Below are 16,775 nucleotides of genomic sequence, written 5' to 3' on the forward strand. Positions count from 1 at the left end.
CCTTTAGAAATATTAGTGTTTGCAACAGAACGAATGCAGTATTTCAGAAATTGCCTCACATTTATATAGCAGATTTGCTTAGTAAATTAAGCACATTGGTAAAAAATCTTTACTGCTGAGAGACAAGTACTAACATTACTTTAGAACAAATATAACAATAGCATCAGTAACAATGTTAAGAACATGAGAGAGAGAGAGGGAAGGAAGAATCAAACAAAGTGAAAACCTTGGTAAGATTTGCAAGCCAGAGAACAGATCAGTCTCTATTACTTTTTACATTAAGTCCACGGAAACAAAACAGGCAATGTCAGCTATTACCACATTTAATTAAGATCTACCAACATGTTTTGCAGTGACAATGCATCTGTAGTCTTCTGAAGAACACCATAACAGGCGTGAACTAAATGGAAACAGCACTAATAGCAGCCATCCAGGATTCAGAGCCAAATTCAGATATGATATGTGCTGCATAGGATCTGTATGTACGGAAAAGCCTAGATGCAATGTGACAGCTGTGCAGTATGGTTGTAGAAGCAATATGTTGCTGCACACCTAGCAGGCAGTTGGAAAGCAGTACATATAGGTTCATAGGTTGGTACTAGGCTATTGGCCCTAGGGCTTGTACAAGCCTAGCCATATCAATTCCGTGGCTATTTCTTCCCAGAATATTTACTTCCATGGTCCCCTGTCTAGCAGGGTGACTGACGTGATCCCCGGGGTGAATTTCCTATCTCCCATCCAATCGTCAAGGTTCCTTTTAAAGAGGGCCAAAGAGGCAATCAGTTTGACATGTATGGGCAGTCTATCCCAGAGTAGGGGGAGTCTCTGGATCAGGAGCCTATCCCTCCAGCATGTTTTGTTTATTGTGATGACCAGATTTAGATCCCTGGAGCATGTAGCTCTGAGGGATTGGAATTTCTTTAAGTGTAGCATGTCCAACAGCACTGGGCTTGACATGGCCTTGTATGTTAAGCAGAGATCACCTCTGAGTAGGCGATACGCGACAGAGTATAGCTGGAGTTTTTTTAGACGGTCAGTATAGGGCATCTGCTTTAGGCCTGTGATTCTTTTAGTGAGATATTTCTATGGACTTTCCAGTTGTTGCAGATGTCTTGTGAGGTACATACCAAATGGGGCATTGTATTCTATAATGGGTCTAATGAGGGATGAGTACAGTGGGACAATGACCTCCTTTTTTCTGGAAGAAAAGCCCTTAGTGATGAGGTGTGCCACATAGAAGGATTTCCTGACTGTTGTGGCTATGTGGTTATCGAAAATGAGACCACTGTCCACCTGTGTCCCTAAGTCCCTTATCACACTTTCAGTGTTTAGTGTACTGTCACTTATGTGGTAATTCATGGGTACATGTTTTTTCCCCAAAGGGGATAACTATACATTTCTTGGCATTGAGCTTGAGCCCATGGCTTTGGCACCAAGCATCTGTTTCTCTAAGGCCCTTTTGTAGAATATCCACATCATATGGAGATTCAATAATGGCTCCTAGTTTGCAGTCATCTGCAAACTTTGTTAGCCAGAGTCCCTTTAGTGCTGGCCTGTACTTCAGAGAAGTAGATGCCAAACAACAGCGGTCCCAGAACTGAACCCTGAGGTACTCCACTTGTCACTTGTCTGGAGCTGGATTTTGAGTTGGCTACTTTTGCAGTGTGGGTTCTGTCAGTAAGCCAGTTGACAACCCATCGAGTGATGTAGGGATTAATGCCCAGCTTAGTAATTTTATCTCTGATTCCAGAGTGGGGGATGGTGTTGAAGGCCTTGGCGAGGTACAGATAGACTCTGTGGACTGCCTTACCCTCATCCACGGCTCTGGAGACTGATTCAAAGAAGTCAATCAGGTTGAGGCAACAAGATCGGCCCTTTACAAAACCAAACTGGGTGGGGTCCAGTGTTTGAAGGTTGCCAATGTCTTTGTTTATAAGTTCCATGATAATGCATTCCATGGCTTTGCAGATCAGGCTCATCAGACTGATGGGACGATAGTTCCTAGGATCCAATGTGGATCCCCCCTTGTGGAGTAGGATAACTGTAACTGTGCGCCACTCACTGGGCATGAAGCCTGAGGTGAGGCTATGATTAAACATGACACTTAGGTGAGCTGCCAGTTCATTTTGTAGTTTGTATAGTACACAGCCCGGGATGTCATCTGGTCCCATGGATGCTGCATTCTTAGCTTTGGAGAGTGTGTTTTTTTACCTGTGTGGCCATGACTACCGGAATTTGACAATCTTTTGATATTGAGATGAGCCCTTTAGGGGGGTGAGAGAGGGGTGAAGTTGGCACTGAATCGATCTGCCAGGATATTGCCAATATCCTTGGGATCAGTATATTTAATAGGTTCATAGGTTCATACTAGGCTATCTGTCCTAGGGCATTTATAAGCCTAGCCCGAGTGTGTGTGGCTTTCGCCACCCCTTGGAATGAGAATACTATGCCCATTTTGGGTTTAGTTTACTCTGCCTCTGTCTAGTAGTGACACAGAGATGACCCCCGGGGTAAACCTACAATCTCCCATCCACTCGTCAAGATTTCTCTTGAAGAGAGTCAGTGAGGGCCTCTGCCTAACATGGACTGGGATTCTGTTCCAGAGTGTAGGGAGCCTCTGGGTTATGAATCTGTCCCTCCAGCATGTCCTATTTATTTCTGTGTTGAGGTTCAAATCTCTCGCTCTCGTGGCTCTGGTGGATTTGGATTTTCTGATGTGGAGCATGTCCATTAATTCCGGATTGGACATGGCCTTGTACGTCAGGCATAGATCGCCTCTGAGTAAGCGGTATGTGACTGAATAGAGCTGGAGTTTCTTCAGCCGGGCAGCATATGACATATGTTTGAGACCCTTGAGCCTCTTGGTGAGGTACTTTTGGGGTCTTTCTAACTGCTGCAGGTGTCTGGTAAGGTACATCCCAAATGGGGCATTGTACTCAATTATGGGCCTGATAAGGGAAGAGTATAGGGGCACAATGACCTCTCTTGATCTAGATGTGAATCCTTTCATGATAAGGTGGGTAATATAGAAGGTCTTCCTAACCACCTTGGCAACATGAGTGTCAAATGAGAGGTTGCTGTCAACCTGGGTCCCTAGGTCCCTGATTACTTCTTCCGTACTTAATGGATTACCACCTATGTGGTAATTTGTGGGTACTTTGTTTTTCCCAAAGGGTATGACTATACACTTTTTGGCATTCAGTTTAAGGCCATGGCTCTGGCACCAGTTATCCGTTTCTATGAGGCCTTTCTGAAGGATGCCTGTGTCCGCTGGAGTATCAATTATGGCGCCCAGTTTGCAGTCATCTGCGAACTTTGTTAGCCACAATCCTCCTTTGTTTGCTTGCACCTCGGAAAAATAAATGTCATTATGTTGTAGCTCAGAGCAGATCTGAGCATTGCCATTTAGATTCTTGACATAACTATAGAATGCCTTGTGGTTGTCCTTGGAATCTTTGGCAATTTTATTTTTGTAACTAGCTTTGGAGGATTTTGTGAGGGATCTCAGCTTCTTACTGAGGCTGGTAAGGGAGTTTTTTGCATCCTGGGATTTTCCTCTTTTCTGCAACAGTTTCTTCCTTCACACACACACACACACACACACACACACACACATATATATATATATATATATACATAGAGCCATCAAACTTAGGTTAGAGAACTGTTTCTTGTTGATCTCAGTAAGCTTTATTAATTGCCCAGGTTTTTACAGAATATAGCTTTAGAAAGGATGTATATATTTTATGAACAGTATCTCTTGGATAATTTTTGTACTCTTTGGGGGGTTACATTTTGTTGTTTTTGTAGTGTCAGTTCATTTTAGTGTAGTGTAATAGTCTATGCCAGAATTTTTTTTAGTTTTATAGTTCAACTGTGCTTATTAGTTCGTTTAGATTTGTTACGTTAGACTGTTAGAATCTGGTCTGTTTTGCCAGCAATGCAATTTTTGGATTGGCATGGTTAATGTTTTATTTTACTTTTATTATTTTATTTCTACCTTTTTTATGCGAACCAGTTTTTTGGAATGTTGATTGGGTGTGCAGTGCTGTTTTCATGTGTGTAATTTATATTTGCAGCTCTGCAAAGTATGAAATCGTTCCTTTGTTCTGAAATGAATGGGTGATGCAGTCTGTTTAATTTTTTCTTTTTCGTTTAAAAAGGTAAACATAGATTGTTTAACTGTTTATTTAGAAAGGTAAACATAGATTGTTTAACGTTTTATTTTAAAAAGTTAAGTGTATGTTTGGATTTGGGAACTGGCTCCCCACCTAATCACCATGTTCAGTCATAGCCTCACATCAGGCTTTGTGCCCACTGAATGGCTCACAGTAACAGTTATCCCACTCCACAAAGGGGGAGCCACCACTGATCCTGGGAACTATTGCCCTATTAGCCTAATGAGCCTGGTCGGTAAGGCCATGGAACGTATCATCATGGAACTCATAAACAAAGACATTGGTAACCTCCAAACTCTGGACCCCAACCAGTTCGGGTTTGTGAAAGGCAGATCATGCCTCCTGAACCTTATCGACTTCTTTGAGGCAGTCACCAAAGCCGAAGATGAGGGTAAGGTGGTTCACACAGCCTATCTTCAACTCACCAAGGCTTTCGACACCATTCCCCATTCTGGAATTATAGCTAAACTCACTAAACTAGGTATAAATCCCTACGTCACAAGATGGGTTGCCAACTGGCTCACTGACAAAACCCACACTGTAAAATTTGCAGACTCCAAATCTGACTTCAAAACAGTGACAAGTGGAGTACCACAGGGTTCAGTTCTGGGACCTCTCCTGTTTTGTATCTACTTCTCTGAAGTACAGGCTAACACAGAAGGCCTTTGGCTAATGAAGTTCCCAGATGACTGCAAACTAGGAGCCATAGTTGAGTCCCCAAATGATGTGGACATCCTACAGAAGGGCCTCACTGAGACAGATGCCTAGTTTCAGAGGCATGGCCTCAAGCTCAATGCCAAAAAGTGCAATGTCATCCCCTTTGGTAAAAACTCTGTACCCATGAGCTACCACATAGGCAGCAGTCTACTTAATGGTGAATGTGTGATAAGAGATCTTGGGACCCAGGTGGACAGTAGTCTCTCCTTTGATAATCACATCGCCACAGTAGTTAGAAAATCCTTCTACGTGGCACACCTCATCACAAAAGTGTTCTCATCCAGGAAAAAAGAGGTCATCATTCCCCTCTGCTCGATACTCAGACCCATTAGAGAGTACAACGCCCTTTTTGGAATGTACCTTACAAGACATCTGCAGCAGCTGGAAAGGCCACAGAAGTACCTTACAAAGAGGATTACTGGCCTCAAACAGATGCCCTACACTGACTGTCTCAAAAAACTCCAGTTTTACTTCGTAGCATATCGCCTACTCTGAGGTGATCTCTGCCTAACATATAAAGCTATACATACATACATACAAATGTTTCAAGCACAGGCATTAAAGCCCTTCTAGCTTGCCAATATGCCAAGACACTTGTTCCCATAATAAATGCCCAGACTGTTCTTAAAAATATCTAAACTAGTACTTGCTTTAAAGTAATTTGGTAGTCTGTTCCAAGCATCAGCTACTCTGTCAGAGAACCAATTAGTACACTTCTCATTCCTACAGAATCTTCTACATAGGTTATCTAACGATTCTTTAGTACTTTTTGATAACCCAGACATTCCCAGAGGTAGTTGTCCCTAAATGCCCTATATACCTGAATAAGATCTCCTCTTAAATATCTATAAGAGACACTGTACAAGTTCAGATATTTTAGTCTTTCATAATAACTTAGATTTTCACATCCATGGATGCCCTTAGTATATTTCCGCTGTACTCTTTCCAGTTTATTCATGCTTGTTTTCCTATAGGGTTTCCATATTGTTATTCCATACTCAAGTTTGGGTCTAATGTAACTAACAAACAATGACTTCATTATGTTTGATTTCCTAGACTTTATAAATCTTTTTATATAACCTATAGTTCTATAACTATCATTAGCCAATTGGTTGATATGATTAGAAAAACTCATAGCTGAATCTACCCATATACTCAGGTCATTAAATGAGTCTACAGTTTCAATCACTGTGTGCTGTATTAAATATTCACCTTTCAGTTTATGTCTCCCAAATCTCATATGCTTAGTTTTTTATGTATTTATTAACATATTATTCTCCTGTGCCCAAATAGTCAATTTAGTCAAACTATTTTGCAGACATGCCTTATCTGTAACACTTGTAATCAGTTTACCCAATTTCAGGTCATCAGCATATAGACTGTAGAACACCTCCGATGAAAACGTAAGGTCTGAAAGATACAATCTAAACAAGTAAGGGCCTAGTACAGAGCCCTGAGGAACACCTTGAATGCAACCAAGGATTTCCCCTGTCCAGTTGGTGTGTGATACTTGCCATGTCCTATTTGTAAGCCATGTAGCTATCCATCTTATCAACAGTACATCAGTACCTAGTTGTACTAATTTATTGATCAGTGTTTTGTGCATGATCCTGTCAAATGCTGAAGTTAAATCTATATAAATCACATCACAGCACATTTTTTCATTCATAGCTGTTATTACATTGTTATAGAACATCATGTTACAGGTGGTAATAGATCTATTTTCAACATATGCATGCTGATATATAGTTTCAAGTCCCAACCTATCCAGTTCTGATAATAACTTATCCAGTATTGCCTTCTCCATTATTTTTCCACAACATGAAAGTAGACTTAAGGGTCTATATGATTCTGGGTTTGTCCTACTCCCCTTTCCCTTAAAGACAGGTTTAATAAGTGCATGTCTCCAGTCTTGAGAAATCTCCCCATATTTATATGACCTAGTGAATAATAGATTCTTGAGAGGGTGGCCTAATGGTTAAGATGTTTGCCTTAGAAACACAAGGTGCAGGGTTTGAGTCTCACAAGGGATAATTGGCTAGGATTACAATGGCTCGCAAGGGCAGTTAGCCTAGTATGAACCTACGTAACAGCAGTGTACGTTCTTTCTTAAGTGTTCTCAAATCATTGTTACTTATTCCATCTCCTCCCTGCATTTTGCTTGGATCCAGTTTGCACAGTTCTTTTTCAATATAATCTAATTTGATTCCAGTATCTGGGGTTACCTAGATGTCACTAGGACAATTTACTACACCTTTTGTGGAGCCAAACTGTTTTGCATAAGATTTTGTAAATATATTTATAATCTGTTGCGTCTGAGAATAAATTTTAGAATCTGCACACAGTTTATCAATTTGTGTATCTTTACTCCTTCCACATCTTATGTATCTATAAAAAGGTTTCCTGTTATGCTCAATATCTTTATATAAATGTTCTTCAATTTTTTTTTTATCTTGTCTAACACTTTGCTTAATCTGTTTGTCTAGCTTGTTTATTTCAGTTTTCAAAGTTGTAGTTTGACCTCTCTTGCATTTCTTATATTTTTTGTCTCTCACCTTAATCAGGTATCTCGTTCTTATGGAAATATACCCCTTGATGTTATGTGCCTAGATCCTGATGTTAAACATTTTTTTTACTTTTTGCACTCAATTTCTCTTTCAAAACTTTCCACATTCCATCTGCAGTTTTTCCACTTAACACCTCACTCCAGTTAGTTTTATATAGCAACTTTTTTGCTTCCCTATAATCTGTAATTAACCTTCTGTGCATTGGCTTAGATTTCAGTTTGGCAGATTTATCTAGCAACAAATTAACCTTTATGACCCCATGGTCACTGCACATCAATGGTGGTAAAACTTGACTTGAAGTGACAGTAATTTCTTTAGGAACACAAACAATATCTAGTATATTCCGTCCCCTGGTAGGTTTTTTACAGTCTGAAGCATTTGTTGTTCCTGAATATACTCTGTGAATAATTTCTTTACTAAAGTTGTTGAATCAATATTATTCCAGTCTGTTTCTGGTAAATATAAGTCCCCAGTTAATAATATTCTTCCCTCCTGTGTTTCATGTAAGAAATGTATGAAGCTATGTCTAACCCAGAGCTGTTGGACAAGCTACACCTAAAGAAATCCCAGTCCCTCCAAGCTACACACTCTAGGCAGCTAAACCTTGTCACCACAATAAACAGGACACGCTGGAGGGGTAGATTCCTGTCCCAGAGACTTCTCATACTCTGGAACAAGCAATCCATCTATGTCAAGCAAAGTTCCTCATTAGCACTCTTCAAGAAAAATCTTGAGTGGATGGGAAATAGGAAGTACACCCTGGGGATCTCTTCTGTAGCTCTGCTCAACAGGAGCACAGGAAAATAACTTTCTTGGGTGGTGTAAGCCAGGGAACCTTGTTGGCTAGGCTTATGTGGGCCCTTGGGCCGATAGCCTAGTACCTCTCTATGAACCTATGAACCTATCGGATGTGTTTTGACAAAGTGTTCATCTCCATCTTGTATGTGCAGTGTGTAACATTTAGTTTATTTATTTATTTTTTGAGGAGCATAAACATGGTGAATTAAGAGGAATTTTAATAAAGCTGATTCTCCAAGAATGTAGATAAACTGTAGATAGTGTGTCAGCAGTGTAGTTAAACTATTGGCAATGTTGCTGTTGTTGTTTGTCTTTCGGCTTTTTCCTGGTAAGGGGTCGCCACAGCGGAACTCCGGTCCACTAATGATTGGCAGTAGATTTTTTACAAAATGCCGAGGTGCCAGCTCGACGCCCAACCTTCAATGAAGGCATGCCCATTTACGCACGCATGTCTTTCGAACGCTACCCAACCGCGGGGAGGACATGCAGACTCCACACAGAAGGCACTCCCAAGCCACGCCGAGAATCGAACTGGAGAACCTCTTGCTGTGAGGTAACAACGCTACCGCCGTACCACTGCAGCATTCAATGCAAGACAGTAAAGATATTTAAAAATAATACCTGAATTAAAAATAAAATGGCTGCAAAAACTATTACAAAGTATGCTTTCACTGTATTTATTCTACCTTAATCACTACAAATTAAATGTACCTTGCATTATGAAATATAATATAGTAATGTCAAAAAAAGAGAAAAGCTCATTTACTTTGGTGTTTGCACTCCACACCTCATCCTGTGCATATACAAATTCCACAATCACACTATTGTGACCAAAGTGAAACATGCAGTTAAAGTTCAGAGGTATGCAGTCCAGGAGACCATTAACGAGCCTGTCCCAAATCCCCCCTTACCCCAAAACACTATCTTGTTACGTGACTTGCTGATGTCACTCTGTAGTCAAATGATAGTGGAAGGATTCAAACTCTATATCCTTGGAAAAGGAATCAGCTTATAAATAAGTAAGAGATTTATTCTTCTGCACCAACTGCCAAACACATAAACTTGTCAGATCACAGCAAAAAATGTTGACATGACAAAACATGTAGTCAGAAGACTTCTTTAACAAAACAAAATCTAGAAAAACAGAGCCTCTCATAAAAACCCAGACGAAACAGTCCAGCAGTCCAGTGAACTTTAATTCCACAGCAACAGTAATCTTCAGATTGGTTTCAATCAAAGGCTTTATCAGTGTATATATTACAAAATGCATACATACATGTACCAGACACATATGGTAAATTAACTAAATAGATCAAGCTTTTATCCTACCACTGTTACAGAGCTACCACTGTTGTAAGCACATGTCCTAGCCATGGTAGTGGCTTGTGCTCACAGTAGTATATCCCAGTAAGGGCCAGGAATGTGATAGGATTTCATAATTTTGTGATGTCAAAGTGCAAGTCAGATGCAAATAAGCACTGATACTAAGCAAAGGGAAGACAGCAGACTGTGGCGCAGCACATTCCTGACTTGTGCTGCTCATTTCTTTGTCCTGATCTTACAGCAGGGGTTTTACAGTAACCTGCCACATGTTTCACAGTGCAGTTCTACTCCCAAATGTGAGAGTTTGTGGGCACACTGGGGCCATTCAGGTGTAGGGTGCACAATTGTGTCCTGATGTGTACACTCAGCACAGCTGCAAACCCCCAGAGCACCTTGTATTCTCTTACACTGCAGCCACGCCTCTTATGTGCACCATTATAAGACACAAGTTAATGTTAAATGGCTTACTAAGGAAGGTCATCCTGTAATCCTGAACTGGATTCCCCAGTCACCACTTGCTTACTGTACAACGGGTCTATATTATATAATTGTATTCGAACAATGTCGAACGCTCTAATGAGCGAAAATACAGAAACTTGAAATCCTTTGCCCCCCACTCCCCCGCTAAATATATATTCCAACTCCAAGATTGCACTACAGTGAGGAAAGGGCAAATATCTCACTCTTCAATGTACTTCAATGTCAATAATGGAACTTCGAGTTCCGGCATTTTCGCTCATTAGAGCGTTCGACATTGTTTGCATAAGATTTTATAATATAGACCCACTGTATAACTTGTCATCTATTTTAATTAGACATTATTAGACAGTATTCTGTCTTCCCTGACAAGAGGTAGTCATTGCCTCATATCTAATAGGTTAATGACTGAATTTGTACAAAGTTAACAAGATAAATAATTTGTGAACAGTTGCAGTGTTGCATTCCAGCAGGCTGCACTGACTGCATTGCTCTATGCTATGTATAGTACTACCCATTCTCAGTGCTGCATTCCTGCAGGCTGCACAGACTGCATTGCTCTATGTTATGTATCGTACTACCTATTCTCAGTGCTGAATTCCTGCAGGCTGTACAGACTGCATTGCTCAATGCTATGTATAGTACTACCCATTATCAGTGCTGCATTTTTGCAGGCTGTACAGACTGCATTGCTCTATGATATGTATCGTACTACCCATTCTCAGTGCTGCATTCCTGTAGGCAGCACAGACTGCATTGCTCAAAGCTATATGTAGTACTACCCATTCTCCGTGCTGCATTCCTGCAAGCTGCACAGACTGCATTGCTCTATGCTATGTATAGTACTACCTATTCTTAGTGCTGCGTTCCTGCAGGCTGCACAGACTGCATTGCTCTATGCTAGGTATAGTACTACCCATTCTCAGTGGTCCATTCCTGCAGGCTGCACAGACTGCATTGCTCTATGCTATGTATAGTACTATCCATTCTCAGTGCTGCATTTCTGCAGGCTGCACAGACTGCACTGCTCTATGCTATGTACAGTACTACCCATTCTCAGTGCTGCATTCCTGCAGGATGCAAAGGCTGCATTGCTCTAAGTTATGTATCATACTATCCATTTTCAGTGCTGCATTCCCACAGGCTGCACAGACTGCATTGCTCTATGCTATGTATCATACTACCCATTCTCAGTGCTGCATTCCTGCAGGATGCACAGACTGCATTGCTCTATGCTATGTATCGTACTATCCATTCTCAGTGCTGCATTCCTGCAGGATGCACAGACTGCACTGCTCTATGCTATGTACAGTACTACCCATTCTCATTGCTGCATTCCTGCAGGATGCAAAGGCTGCATTGCTCTGCTATGTATCATACTATCCATTTTCAGTGCTGCATTCCCGCAGGCTGCACAGACTGCATTGCTCTATGCTATGTATCGTACTACCCATTCTCAGTGCTGCATTCCTGCAGGCTGCACAGACTGCATTGCTCTATGCTATATATAGTACTACCCATTCTCAGTGCTGCATTCCCACAAGCTGCACAGACGGCATTGCTCAATGCTATGTATAGTACTACCCATTCTCAGTGCTGCATTCCTGTAGGCTGCACAGACTGCATTGCTCTATACTATGTATAGTACTACCCATTCTCAGTGCTGCATTCCTGCAGGCTGCACAGACTGCATTGCTCCATGCTATGTATAGTACTACTCATTCCCAGTTGCCCATTCCTGCAGGCTGCACAGACTGCATTGCTCTATGCTATGTATAGTACTACCCATTCGTAGTGCTGCATTTCTGCAGACTGCACAGATTGCATTGCTCTATGCTATGTATAGTACTACCCATTCTCAGTGCTGCATTCCTGCAGGCTGCACAGACTGCATTGCTCAATGCTATGTATCGTACCACCCATTCTCAGTGCTGCATTCCTGCAGGCTGCAGAGATTGCATTGCTCTATGCTATGTATAGTACTAGCCATTCTCAGTGCTGCATTCCTGCAGGCTGCACAGACTGGATTGCTTGATGCTATGTATATTACTACCTATTCTCAGTTCTGCATTCCTGCAGGCTGCACAGACTGCATTGTTCTATGTTATGTATAGTACTTCCCATCCTTAGTGCTGCATTCCTGCAAGCTGCACAGACTGCATTGCTCTATGCTATGTGTAATACTACCCATTCTCAGTGCTGCAGTCCTGCAGGCTGCACAGACTGCATTGCTCAGTGCTATGTATAGTACTACCCATTCTCAGTGTTGCATTCCTGCAGGTTGTACAGACTACATTGCTCAATGTTGTGTATAGTACTACCCATTCTCAGTGCTGCATTCCTGCAGGCTGCACAGACTGCATTGCTCAATGCTATGTATAGTACTACCCATTCTCAGTGCTCCATTCATGCAGGCTGCACAGACTGCATTGCTCTATGCTATGTATAGTACTACCCATTCTCTGTGCTACATTCCTGCAGGCTGCACAGACTGCATTGCTCTATGCTATGTATAGTACTACCCATTCTCAGTGTTGCATTCCTGCAGTCTGCACAGACTGCATTGCTCAATGCTATGTATAGTACTACCCATTCTCAGTGCTGCATTCCTGCAGGCTGCACAGACTGCATTGCTCTACACTATGTCTAGTACCACTCATTCTCTGAGTGCTTTCATTGCTATATTGCAATACTGTGTACATGCTACACTACTGTGTTTACTGCATACTGTGAACCCTATCTAGAGGTTTAATACAGCCCTGAATGTAAAACAGGACCCTGCACGTATTCATAGCCCTCCCCCAGAGCCACTGTATATGCACTAATGCTTAGTATTTAGTGGGGATGAAAGGTGTAGAGGCTGTAGTGATGTCCATGTTGTATATATTGTGAATTCTCTCCCTTATGATTTCTCATAGGCTCATGAAATATGAATATGTTGTGCAGTTTGGAGTCATTCATTATCTCCCATGTCATCAGCATGCACCCATGCTCTCTGCAGACTGGAAATGAATGGTTCAAAATGCTTCCATGTATGCTGTGTAGTGTCTGCCCTGCCCCACAATCTCCCATAGTCCTATGCAGCGTAGTGTGACCATGCTGTACATACTGCAGTTATTAAATACCCTCCCATCACCAAGTGCTGTCATCATATCCTGAAGCATGGCCACAGTGGGAATGAATGGTGCTCAGTCCCACTCTGCTATGACCCTTTTAGTTCTCATTCACTTGCACTGGCTGCTGGATGGTGTAGGATGTGTTTTGACAAAGTATTCATCTTTTGTCCTTCAACTTTGAGTGTCCATAGTCTGGCTGCTTCTCAATGCAGTTGGCAACCCCACACTGCAGATCTAATGCACTTATTTATCATCTTTAGGAACAGATGAAATTATTTTTAATATACTTTGTCCCATTCTACATGTCTGCCCAACATTGCCACTACAACGCCATTTATTCACAATGACTGGGTCAAGAGCTGTTCATGGTATGGCCATCATCCAGGCAGTCACGGAGTGTCTTTTCCATCTTCTGAATTAATTCCTCCCTTTGTGACAGATCTGAGAGCCTGCTGCACCTTCTCCTCTGGTGTGTTCTTGTTCAGTCCCCCTAGGATCATAAGATCATAGGATCATAGGATGACAGGAATTACAAGACGAGTGAGTCCAGAAACTATTTGTACCTTGCCAATGCCCACCCTCTAGTTGTACCCTCCATGTCTAACAAGTCAACAGTAGGTTTGCCCAGAGATGAATTTGTGGGTACATATCCAGTCATCAAGGCTTGATTTAAGGGATACAATGGTGTGGGTTTACTTCACTTGCAGGGGTAGTTTATTCCAGAGACAGGGTTTATGACTGGGTAATAAATCTGTTCCACTAACAAATTTTATTTATATGTCAATGGAGATTTAAATCTTTAGTTTAAGTATTTTGGATTTTTAGCCTTGCAGAGATGCAAGAGATTAAAGAGGGTTGGGTCCCTAATGATACATAATGTTAGTATATTGATAAGGCTTCAAGTCACGACTGGTAGTCCCAAGTCTTTAGACCAGTAATCTTTGTTAGGAACCTTTGAGGCCTTCCTAGTTGTCTGATACTGCACGATAGATACATACCAAAGGAGACATGGTCCTCATGGGTAGAAAGATGATAGTGGAGTTTGAAGCAGATAATTGCAAATTATGCACATTGACCAGTGACCACAACTGTGGTGTGAAATATCAGCTTGCAGGAAATGATGGGAAGAGAGCAAGAAAAGGACGTGGAGAATCATAGACAACCAGGAACAGAAGAGACTGTCGCAGCAACAACAAACAAAATTCTGGGGTATACCTTAAGGAAATACACTTTAGAAGCAAGTAGGTAATGTTCTACTGAGACCTGGTCAGGTCACACCTTGCATAATCTGTACAATTTTCAATGATGTACAAGGTGATTTTTGGCTTTATCAATGAGCACTATGCATGGGTTTTGGTTTATTAAGATAATGTAATGCTTGAGGCAGTGAGAGCCATTTTATATAACAGCAATCATAAGGCTAAATAGCCTGCCAGTTGTCATTTGGTGCTTCAGTATTTGCTGCTATGATTGCCATTGGTGCAATGTATCCAAACTGGCTTCAGTATGCCTTTGTTGGTGCAATGTGTCCAAACTGGCTGTAGTATGTCTTTGTTGGTGTAATGTGTCCAAACTGCTTGCAGTATGTATTTGTTGGTGTAATGTGTCCAAACTGGCTGTTCTGTGTCTTTGTTGGTGCAATGTGCCTGATTGGGCTGTAGTATGTCTTTATTAGTGTAATGTGTCCAAACTGGGTGTAGTATGTCTTTGTTGGTGTAATGTGTTCAAACTGGCTGCAGTATGTCTTTGTTGGTGTAATGTGTCCAAAATGGCTGTTGTTTGACTTTGTTGGTGCAATGTGTTCAAACTGGCCGCAGTATATCTTTGTTGGTGCAATGTGTCCAAACTGCCTGTAGTATGTCTTTGTTGGTGCAATGTGCCCAAACTGGGTGTAGTATGTCTTTGTTGGTGCAATGTGCCCAAACTGGGTGTAGTATGTCTTTGTTGGTGCAATGTCACCATACTGGCTGTAGTATGTCTTTGTTGGTGTAATGTGTCCAAACTGGCTGTTGTATGTCTTTCTTGGTGCAATGTGTCCAAACTGGCTGTAGTATCTCTTTTTTGGTGCAATGTGTCCAAACTGGTTGTAGTATGTCTTTTTTGGTGCAATGTTTCCAAACTGGCCGTAGTATGTCTTTGTTGGTTCTATGTTTCCAAACTGGCTGTAGTATGTCTTTGTTGGTGCAATGTGCCCAAACTAATTGTTGTATGTCTTTGTTGGTGCAGTGTATCCAAACTGGCTATAGTATGTCTTTTTTGATGTAATGTGTCCAAACTGGCTGTAGTATGTCTTTGTTGGTGCAATGTGTCCAAACTGGCTGTAGTATCTCTTTATTGGTGTAATGTGTCCAAACGTGCTGTAGTATGTCTTTGTTGGTGCAATTTGCCCAAACTGGCTGTAGTATGCCTTTGCTGGTGCAATGCACCCATACTGGCTGTTGTATTTCGTTGCAATATTACCAATTGCTTAGGTCTATGTGGTACATTGCAGAGCAGCACTTGCAGATTTGGCTTTTACCATTGTAAGATGTATGCACTAGTATTCTGCTACAAGGCACATCTGTACACCACCTTTATTTATTTTTTTATTTATCCTTTGTTGACCAGGTTCATCCCACTTGTCTACTGGCTTCTTTTCAAGGGAGACCTGAGGAGGTATGTATCTTACTAGATGAAATTTGTCCAGGGCATCAGGGAACTTTTGCCACTCATATTTCACATGACTTTTTTCTATAGGTGCTACTTTTACATTCACTTGAGGAACTACCAGCTGAAGCAGATGGGACCTTAATTTAATATCTCATTAAAGCATACCTCTCAACTCTCCATATTGTTGCTTCATATGTTTTGTCTGTTCCTTATAAAATTTGTGATTTTGTAGCAAACTGCTAAGGATTAAAATCACTAAATAATGACATACATTTGACTTTCATATTTTCATATCCTTCAGAAAATGCATGATAACACAAATAGTGTTATTCTATGTTTACAAGAGTAATATTTAAAATTGGTTCCTGTTTTTGGACTTTTCTATCCGCATTATTTTAGGCTTTGGTTCATATTTCTTGAATTAAGAAGCATAATTTAAAGGACAACACCACCACTCATAATACACTACAGTGTCAGCAATTCATCTGCTTGGTGTGAGAATAGAACCCACAGCCTTTTTTACAAGAAGCAAGAGTGCTACCTGTTGTGCCACTGACACTAGACCAGTGTTTATAACTGGCCAATAAAATGGGAAAACCAAAAAAGTGCTACTACTAAACCACCAAATGAAAACTAAAAGTTACCTGATATGATGCATCTACACCAGGAGTTTATCCAAGCAAATGACAAAAAGGTGTCTAATTCACAAGATTGTTTTTAACATGGTAGTCATCAGGCTTGTGACTCTTTTAATTCTCCTGATATTGTCATTGCATTAGCCGTTACTAGCAGTGAATACAGAACTGACAGTTCTGGAAGACAAATCAAGATGTCTAAAAGAAAGGCTATACCATCTGTTATAACAGTAAAGACTGATAAAACCACCTGCTATATATAGTTATGTAACAAGTGCTTAAATGTTATACACTGTCATACAAAATGCTGATATG

The sequence above is a fragment of the Protopterus annectens genome, chromosome 12.part0 (genome assembly GCF_019279795.1).
Source record: "Protopterus annectens isolate FY-2018-M chromosome 12.part0, PAN1.0, whole genome shotgun sequence".
Lineage (NCBI taxonomy): Eukaryota > Metazoa > Chordata > Ceratodontiformes > Protopteridae > Protopterus > Protopterus annectens.